This window comes from Dasypus novemcinctus, chromosome 7 (genome assembly GCF_030445035.2).
Source record: "Dasypus novemcinctus isolate mDasNov1 chromosome 7, mDasNov1.1.hap2, whole genome shotgun sequence".
NCBI lineage: Eukaryota > Metazoa > Chordata > Mammalia > Cingulata > Dasypodidae > Dasypus > Dasypus novemcinctus.
The window spans coordinates 72,761,143-72,772,115 of record NC_080679.1 but is presented as its reverse complement, the minus strand read 5'-3'; positions in this window follow the sequence as shown (position 1 = coordinate 72,772,115).

The following is a 10,973-nucleotide window of genomic DNA, read 5'->3' as shown; positions in this document are numbered from 1 at the left end:
TCAGCTAATATGAGTTCCAACAAAATTTAAGAAATAAAGCCCTAGTTATTATATACATTTGTAAATTGGACATTTCACAAGAGAAAAATCTTAAATTTGATCAGCAAAAATAATAATGTTGGCCTTTTATCTCTTCTCTCTCTCTTTTTTTAAAATTTCTTCTCCTGTGAGAGCTACTTTAACATGACCCAATGGTTGTATTTATTAAGATTTAGATTAATATAATTTGGCAAACTAATCCTGTGGATTTCTCCAGGTCCATTCTGATTTCTAATATTCCACTAACTGTTAGACCCGGATTAAACTATGCATCCTGATTTGGAAAATAAATGATTGCTCTGGTCACAATTCAAAAAGCTGTGCAGAAAGTAGATGGTTGCTTTGAGGTCGGGGAATGTGGGATATTGGAATGTTGGTGTGGAGAGAAAGAGAGAGAAACTCAAAGTAAGCCTTGAAAATTATATGTGCAACTGTATTTGCCTGATTGGAAAAGCACCCTTTTCATGAAGAGAACCTTGTGTAAAATGAGAAATACAAGATGAGACGACTGCCAAGGCTTTAGCAGATTGAACTTCAAGTACTGCGGTCCCACGAAAGGTGCTGAAGCCATGGCACCCTGGTGTGCTCGTTCTCTGGGAGTCGATGCATGCAGAGGAGGGTCACTCTCAAGCAGGGTGGGCAGAACCAAAGAAGCTGGTCCTAAAGATAAAGAATCTAAAATAGCCATGACATAATTGAAGAAGATTAGAAGGGGAACTTATCCCAGCAGATCTCTAATAGAGACAGTGGGATATTGGTTAAAAGACAGACAAATAGACTAATGAATCAGGATAGCAAGCCCAGAAATAGATACATGGGCATTTGACAGTCAGCAGAGGTTTCGGTGGCATAACAATTTTAAAGATGTTGCTTAGACAAATGGAGAGACACGTAAAAACGTAGACTTATTATCTCATACCATGCCCCAAATTCAATATCAGAATGTAAGAAAAGGAAAACTTTTACGATTAAATATGGGAAAGTATATATAAAATTTGGGATAGGGAAAGATTTTTTAAACAAAATGCACAAATGATATTAGAAGCAATTGATGAATTTGACTAAAGTAAAAGTAAACTACGTTTACTGAAGATTAGAGGATTTTTGCAATGAGTGTGACTGGTAAAAAGGTTAGAATGTAAGTGTGTATAGTCATATGTATGTGTGTTTATGTATGTATCTATGCAGGTATTTATTAATGGTGGGAATGTAAATTGTCCCAGCCCCCTTTGAGAGAATTTGACAATACTGAAAATAGTTAAAGTTGAACATACCCCATAACACAGCAACTCTCAGTGTGGGTATATACAGTGAAGAAACTTTTGTCCATGTGTATAAGGAGGCATGCATAAGACTAGTCATTGGAGCTTTGAAATGGCAGAAAATTGGAAACAACATGAATGTTTATCAGTTCTGGAATAGATAAATTAATTGTGGTATACTTATAAAATGGCGTGCCATACAATGGTTTAAATAAGTGAATAAGATCTCAGAAACATAGCTGATTAAAAAAAAAAGCAGTTTGCCAAAGGATACAAATATAGATAGTATAAACACACCTTTGATTGACAAAAGCAATTTGCAAAAGGACATAAATATATACAGTGTATACATAGTTTGAAACCATTTATAATAAGTTTTAAAACTCACTGGACACTATTCTATTTTGTTATAGGTACATATGTATGTTGAAAAGCATAATAAGGTTATGATAGATATATTCCATTTCCAGGATAAGAGTTTTCTCTAGGGAGCAAGCTGGGGGAATAGTTAAATTTACATAGTTTATTTATTTAAAAAAAGGTCTGAAGCAAAGAAGACAAAATACTAATTTTTGAGTCATGGTGGTATAGGTATCTGTCATATTACTTTTTAGAAATTAAGAAATGTTTGAAATATTTCATACTTAATTTTTGTAGGTGATTAGTATAGTAAGACACAAATGTTATTTATACAAATATATGTGGGTATATAAAACTCAACTATGAGAGTATGCAATTAAAAAGTTATTTTATTGCCTAAAGACAATATAAATCATTTATATCCTTATAACCTCAAGATAATTCCTATTTATATTTTCATATATGTCCTTCCATATTTTTCTATGCCATTGTATATATATTTAATAAAAATTGGATATTATGCAGAATGATTTTAGATGTTTTTGTACCAGTAAATATTTTTTTTCAATATTACTTAGTAAATAAGTAATTACACTTTTTTGTTAGTCTTTTTTGCAATATTACTTTTTTTTTAAGATTTATTTTTTATTTATTTCTCTCCCCTTACCCCCGCAGTTGTCTGCTCTCTGGGTCCATTCGCTGTGTGTTCTTCTGTGACCACTTCCATCCTTATCAGTGGCACCGGGAATCCCTGTTTCCCTTTGTTGCGTCATCTTGCTGCTTCAGCTCTCCGTGTGTGCAGCGCCATTCCTGGGCAGGCTGCACTTTCTTTCACGCTGGGCGGCTCTCCTTAGGGGGCGCACTCCTTGCGCGTGGGGCTCCCCTTTGCGGGGGACACCCCTGCATGGCTGGGCACTCCTTGCGCGCATCAGCACTGCGCATGGGCCAGCTCCATACAGGTCAAGGAGGCCCCGGGGTTTGAACCACAAACCTCCCATGCAGCAGGCGGACGCCCTATCCGCTTCCCTGCAATATTACTTTTAACAATAACATTTATTTTCTTTCAGACTATAAAATTAATAAATGTTCATTGTAGAAAATATAAAATCAGGGAAACGGACTTTGGCCCAGTGGTTAGGGCGTCCGTCTACCACATGGGAGGCCCGCGGTTCAAGCCCTGGGCCTCCTTGACCCGTGTGGAGCTGGCCCATGCGCAGTGCTGATGCGCGCAAGGAGTGCCGCGCCACGCAGGGTGTCCCCCGCGTAGGGGAGCCCCACGCGCAAGGAGTGCACCCATAAGGAGAGCCGCCCAGCACGAAGGAGGGAGCAGCCTGCCCAGGAATGGCGCCGCCCACACTTCCCGTGCCGCTGCCGACAACAGAAGCGGACAAAGAAACAAGAAACAAGACGCACCAAAAAGACAAAAAACGGACAACCGGGGGAGGGGAGGGGAAATAAATAAATAAATTAAAAAAAAAAAAAAAAAAAAAAAGAAAATATAAAATCACAAGGAGGAAATTGTAAATCACTCATAATCCTATCACTTAAAGAAAATCAATATTAATATTTTGATTTGTTTCTGTCCATTCTTGTGTGTGTGTGTGTACATTTATAGTATACAGGCTATAATCCTAATTTTGTAAAATCTGTAGAAAACAAGCCTATACAGTTTTGTCTTTTTCTTTTTTTTAACATTTTATCATAAGCATTTCTCTATGTTTTTTAAAAACATAAAATATAATGTTTACACAGTTTTCATCAAAGGCATTGACCAGAAACTATATAGTCAGGTGTGAATTGTTGAATATTGATGATATTTCCAATTTGTCACTGTCTTAAATAGCTGTGTAATAAACACTCATATAGAAATTTTGGTGATACTTAGTGATTATTTCCTTTGGATAGTCTCTGGGAGGATAAGAAAATTTTTAAGGCTCTTGATACATTTTGCCAAATTCTCTTCCAGAAAGAATCAGGCAGTATTTTATACTTTATGTGTAACGTAAGTGATATGGGGATATAAAAGACATTAAACATTTTATTTTCACATAATGTAAGTGAGGATATTAATTCATAGACTAAATCTGTCCTTGAATCAATACGAGAGGAATCTATGCTCATGACTTAATTTGCTTTGAAATCCATAGACACAAGTAGTTTCTATAAGGATAAAATGATTTTTATGATTGTTACATTAGTTATTTAGCTTGATAGATATATTTGTAAGGCACACTAGAAACTTTAGGAGAAGAAAATTGAATGCCTCCTATGTAGTGAAAAACAAATGAATGTCTGGAAATACTATAAATTTACATGTAAATTATTAAGAATGCCTCAAAAATTTAAGAAAAAACACACTTGGAAGAGGAAAAGATTCAGTGCTTTTTAAATAATATGAGCCATAATTGGAGCTTATTTATAAAACATTTTCATTATTAAAACCAAAACATATGGTTGTTTTTCATGAGAGTTGGCAAGTGCTTTTATTGCTTTATAAAAAATTATTGAATTATGCTCTATAAATCTAATCGGCATATAGATTTTTAATGGCATATATTCTCTTTCATTAATTTAGAGCTATTTTCCAGAAATTCCAAATAGTGGTTAAAGATCAAAATAAGGGAAGATAAGGTTAAATCTAGGTGTTTAAATTTTAGACAAAACAAATTTTGAAATATAATTTTAGAATTGTTCTAGGTCCTTTCAGGGCAGGTTAATTTGGGTGATTTCTAAAGGAATACTGTATCCCAGCTTCCACTCTGAAGTATAAACACTACCAAGAGAAAAACAAAGACGTGGGGATGTTAAGTAGTTTTTAATTTCAGACGCCAAATAAAGGTCAGAGCCCTGTGACCACAAGAATGGATTATGTCTACTGTGGTTATTCATTTTAACACCCAAACAGTTATGAAGTCTCACAGATCAATTTTTGCCAGTCTCAATCCAAGAAGGAAGAAGCACATGGGAATAAAGATCCCAACAGTCACAATTGCTCCTTAGATCCTGAAAACAAACCAAAAGTAAATGGTAATTTGTACAAATTTGGAATTCAGTTCCAAATAGCTCTTAAGGTTCGGTCCATTAAATAGCTTTTGTCTCTCTGTGCCACTTGCTGCCGTCGTGAATGGGCTCCGAGGAGGTCGGAAGCACTATTACTCTCCTTGGAGCTCCTAATCTCAGCTGCCCTATTCCAGGTCAGTGGGTGTCACAAATGGTCCAGGAGTATAACAGGGATATTGTAATTTGAGTTCGAATCTTGATGACATTAATTGTTGAGAAAGGAAGAGAAAGATTGAAAGAAGAACTAGCTCTATGCAGACCCAAAGAGAGACTTTTAACCGTTGAACTCAAACCCAAAATACATTGAATAATAGTAGAGAGGAGAATAATCCCAGATTTCTTTGTTTCTACAAGAAACAAGTCCAAACCTCTTCTGAAACCTATTCAATTCATATTTCTTTTTCTTTATAAACAAGCTATATTTCTGTTTCTTCAGAAACTGAAGATTAATTAATTAGTATTTACTAATTGTTTTTTTTGTGTGTGTCCAGCTGTGTGCAAGTGATACAAAGAGGTATGAAACATGATTTCCTGCACATGAGTCTATTTGGGGAACCTTAAGGCACAGGGAAAAATTAGGCCTAATGACAATTGCCTTCTTTTGTTTTTTAAATAAACTTTTTATTTTGAAATAATTTCAAGCTTACAGGACAGTGGCAAAAATAATACAAAACTCATACAGAGAACTCCAAATTACTTCCCACCTAGATAGGCAGATCCACCAACTTTTAACGTTTTGCCACATTTGCTGTATCATTCTATCTACCTATCTATCCATCTATCCATTCATCTATCTATCTATCATGCATTTTCTAAACATTTGAGAGTAAGTTTATATATCATGCTCTGTATTAGTCAGTTAAAGGGGTGCTGATGCAAAACACCAGAAATTGGTTGGCTTTATAAAGGGTATTTATTTGGGGTAGAAGTTTACAGTTACCAGGCCAAAAAGCGTAAATTACTTCCTTCACCAAAGTCTTTTGCCACGTGTTTGAGAAAGACGTCTGCTGATGTCTGCCAGGGTTCAGGTTTCCTGGATTCCTCTCTTCCCAAGGTTCATTTCTTTCTGGGCTGAGCTCCTCTATTTTCTCCTGATAGCTGTAGACTATCAGGCAAACTGCTCTGTCTCTCTCCCAGGGGCTTCTGCTGTGTCTAGGGAGATGTCTCTACTCCTCTGTGCTCTTCTCCTGTGTGTTCACTTCCTGGGCTTAGCTCAAAACTCCAGCATTAAAACCTCCAACTCTGTCCTTTGCCATGTCTTTTATCTGAGTCCCCACCCACCAAGGGTTGGGAACTCAACACCCTACTGACATGGCTTAATCAAAGCCCTAATCATAATTTAATCCCAACCCAGTACAGACCAGCTAACAAACATAATCCAATATCTATTTTTAGAATTCAGGAACCATATCAAACTGCTATGCTCCTTGAACACTTAATACTTCCATGCACTTTTCCTAGGAACAAGGATAATCACTTATGTAACTGCTAAGGTTACTTAAGAGTACAGTTGTCAAGTGTTCAGGAAATTTAACACTGATATAAACTTACTGTCTATACTCTAATTTTTTCATGTGTCCCAGTAGTGTTTTTTTGGGCATTTTTTCCTCTATTATTAGATCCAGACCAGGATTGTGTATTGCTTTTAGTTGTTATTGTCTCTCTCTTTTTTAAGCTGTGGAAACATAGACATAGCACTTCCCTTTTCAACCACTTCCAAGCTCACTATTCAGTGGGATTAATTACTTTCACAGTTCTGTGCTACCCTAACACCATCCATTTCCAGAAATTTCCTGTCACCCCAAACAGAAGCTTTATACATATTATGCATTAACTCCCCATTTTTCTCCCCTATGTTCTGTCTACTTTCTGTCTCTATGAATTTGCATATATGGCTATTTCATATAAGTGGAATGATTCAACATCTGTCTCTTTGTGTCTGACTTGTTCACTTAGCATGATGCCTTCAGGGTTCAGTCATTTAGTAGCATGCATCAGAATTTCATTCCTTTTTAGGACTGAATAATATTCCATTGTCTGTATATACCACATTTAGTTTATCCATTCACCTGCTGATGGACTTTTGAGTTGCTTCACATTTTGGCTATTGTGAAATGCTGCTATGAACTTGGTTATACAAGGTTGCCTTTTTTTTTGAAGCTGACTCTGCCAGAGGTATTCACTCAGCTAATGATATCTATGTCTTAGGGTCACTGGACCCATTTTCTTGATCACTAAGCCAGCTACTTCAGACTGTTAGACAAAGCTAATGTACCCTCAACAGAGTCAATTGTGACCTTAGAGTTAGGAAAGAGGGGGGAGTTGTATAGCATAAATCGTCAAGAGCTTTGGCACTGGAGTTAGACCAGAGCCATGTTCAAGTGCTTCACTGTTTCTTAGCTATATGACCTTGGGCAGGTGATTTAATCATGCTGAGCCACAGTTTTCCTATCTGCAAAATGGGGGTATTGATCTCATAGTGTTGTAAAGATTAAAGCAGGAGTTCTTAACCTTTTTTGTTCCACGGACCCCTTTGCCAGACTCCTTCTCAGAATGTAGTGGCAGATAGTTTTATGACATTCAACATCAGAGATCAGAGAAAATAAATATAATAAGTTGATTTTTTTTTCAATTCAAGCTCATGGACTCCCTGAAATCTTTCCATGGACCCCTGGTTAAGAACCCCTGGATTAAAGGAATAATGTGTGAGAATGCCTAAGAACTAGTCAGCACTCAATATACGTCAGCAGCTCTGGTTATTATTATGCTATCTACAGCCAAACATTTGTGTTAAAATGCTACCTCTTATTACTCAAAAAACATTTATTAAACATCTGCTGAGCCTATGCCAGGAAGCTCTAGAGGAAGTGAAGTACAAAGAACAAGATCCATTGCTCCAAGATGGATATGACCAGTACTCACACATAGTTAAATATCATATTTCCTTGAGACTAAGATGCCATCAGTTGGACAAGGTAACATTAGTCAAATAGCAGCTTTTGGGGACAAAAGAAGGGATATAACCTTAAATACAAACAGTATGAAATCCTGATAACAGCATATGTTTATGTACCTTCTTATCATACTCTAAGTTTGCAACTTATCTTTATCAATATTCATATAAGTAATCTTCTGAATAACTTTGGTAGTCAATAACTCTGTGCATTTAGCAAGGCAGTGACAGGTGGCTTTCCATAAACCATGTTGGTGTTTTTCATCTTGTTAAGACCTTTAGGACTGACATTGTAATTTTTGAGGCTTCTAGAAGAGAACCAGGCTTTCATCTGCATTTACCATTTGGTTTTACACATGGCATTTTCTCCTTAACTAAATTACATATACTTTAAAGTCAGATGGAAAGGCCTGACAGATAGATGTTTGTTGTGTGAAAAACAGCCCCTCATGATCCATGAATCAGCCACACCTACCTCTCTTAGTTTTGATAATTCTAAATGGAATCTGCTAGATCTTGCAAGTTCTTTTGCCTTTATTTACATTGCCAAGTGTAAGATAAGCATTCTTCTTTGTTTCCAATAACTTTTTATTTCAATGTTGCACACAATATAATTGTTTTGATGATGTTTTCAGGACAATTAAGGGTCCACATTTAAATAAATTTCATCTACTTGCAGTGCATTCAATGCAAATAACTGATAGGATAATAAGAAAAACATATTTTCTAAGCAAGCCTGACATCACACATACACATGTAATAAAACTCCAACTGTGAGATTTTCCCCATTTCAGGAACATTAAAATGTGCATCTTAAAGTGAAGTCAGGGAGGGAAGGAGAGAGGGCATTTTAGACTAAGGATTTGCCATGTGCAATAGCATGGAGATAGGGAGGGTGGAGCAGTTCAGTGAGTGGGGAACATAGGGTAGAGGCAGGAAATCAGAATGGATGGTGAACTTTGCCCATTTGTTAAGAGAATGGCTTACCATTCGTATTAAGTTTGAGACTTAATAGTTTGAGAAGCTATTATAGGTTGTTAAACAAAGAGGTGACACAATCTGGAAAAGACATTCTTGCAGCATTATGCAGGAGACTGGAGTGAAAGAGAGCAGTTATGCGGGTATGTTAAGGGTCCAGATGAGAGAAATGCAAACCTCTACTAAATGAAAGACAGTAGGAGAGAGAATCAATGATTTGGTGATGTTTGGATGGAATATTCTACTAATCAGTTATGTAGAGGGGCCCAGTAAGAACTGTAGAAGGAAACTATTTTAGCTTCTGAATGTGAGGCAAAATCAAAATATAAAATTGTAATGATAAAAAATATCCTTGTCCCCAGGAAGGGATAAAATTGGGGAATAGGGTTACCTTTGGGTGGAGCTTTGCAGCTTGAGGGGGGCTAGGGATGAGAGGATGGGTAATATTGTCCAAGAAATTGGGGGGTGGGTGGGGCAACATACTAACATAGGAGATTGTCAGGTATTTGGTTGAGAGTATAATGCTGAGAAAACTTTTTCAAAAATGTAATAAGGAAGGTTACATGTTTAAGATGCTTAAAGGGGATAATCTGATGCAGGACAGGCTCCTAGGCAGTATGTGAATGCTCATTTTGCCATAGTGGGTTATATCATTGGATAGAGACCCATATAATGAGAGTGAAGGTGTACCCACATCCTGGGGAGGACTGATGTTCTCAAACAGAGGGAACTGTATCTCTCGAGAGAAATGGTGGCTCCCAGTGCATTAGGGCAGTTGAGCATGTCAAGCCCTCAACACTGTTGCAAGTATCTCTGAACACGATCCTTCAAGCAATGAAGATTGACCGTCACTGTGGGCCCTAAGGGGAGGGGGAAAGAGTTATTGAATAGATGGAACCAATGTAACTGTGTGGGCAACAGAAGTGTTCCATAAGATTACGCAAGGATGGATATAAGACATGTTAAATTACACCAATATATATAGGGGCTGATAGGCTAAAATGTAAATCACAATGTAAAACATAAGATAACTAAAAATTTAGAAAATTGTATAGTCTAAAATATAAACCACAATGTAAACCCAAATGTTACCTTGTTTGAAAGTTATTGTCTCAATATCTGTACATCAGTTTCAGTAAATATAGTATGAATATATAAAAAGATTATTGCTGTGGAAGGGAAAAGGGTTTTATGTTGGATATGTGGGAGTACCGTATATTTTATATATGAATTACTGTGATCTAAAACTTTTGTGAAGATAAGCTTAATAATTAGGAAAAAAGAAAAAGATAGGAAGTAGACACTGAGGAAAAGATGGAAGTAGTTGCCTTGCCAATTTGCATACAGGGCCACACTTATTGCAGTGATGGAAGGCAAAACATCAAAAACAAAGCTTTTGCATTTTTTAATTTTTTGATACCCCAATTTATTTTTACCTTAATTTTTCTAAATTAATATGTATTCTATATCTAACCTTTAAATTCATCACTATATTCCATTTTACTATTAATGGAACCTGGCAATATATCGGGCTTCACTTTTGAAGAAGTTTTGGATCACAGAGAGGGTCAACAATGGCAGGGGAGGAATACTGGTGTGGGATGTTATTGACGGGACACATGGTTGGCAGGGAGTTCTCCAGGGCATATATCCAGGGTACATAAAAATGTTTGGATATTTTCATAGTGGTTACAGTTAAAAACAACTGAAGGAGTGCTGAGTTCCTAGCCAGGGGACCTCTATCACAGTCCCTAAAGGAACAGCAACAATCCCCCAAGTGCAATGGCAAAGACCAAAAAAGAAGGAAGGTTCAACAATGAGCCCTTGATACTAATGACTATGCTTGTGATCCTGTGCACCTGAAATAAGAACAAGGCCTAGAGCTGCAGGGTGCCTAAGAGTTACCACCTGAGAGCCTCCGTGTTGCTCAAATGTGGCCAGTCTCGAAGCCAAACTCAGCATGTCAATGTGTTTCCTTCCCCCCAGCGTGGGACAAGACTCCCGGGGATGAGTCTCCCTGGCACCGAGGGATTACTACCAAGTACCAGCTGATGATGTAACTAGAAAATGACCTTGAATAAAAGGGTCAACTCGGACCAGCAGAATATCTCAGTCTACATATAATACCAGGAGTTAAAAATGCTTTTTGACCTGAATAAGAGGGGGGAATGGAAAGGACAAATGAGTTTATATGGCTGTGAGTCTCCAAAAAGAGCTGGGAGGTTATCAGAGGGGTTGCCCTTATGCACACCTCAGCAGAGTCCCAGAGACAGATAAAGTAGATACAACCCCAGGTATTAGTTCTTCTGAGGGCTACAGAG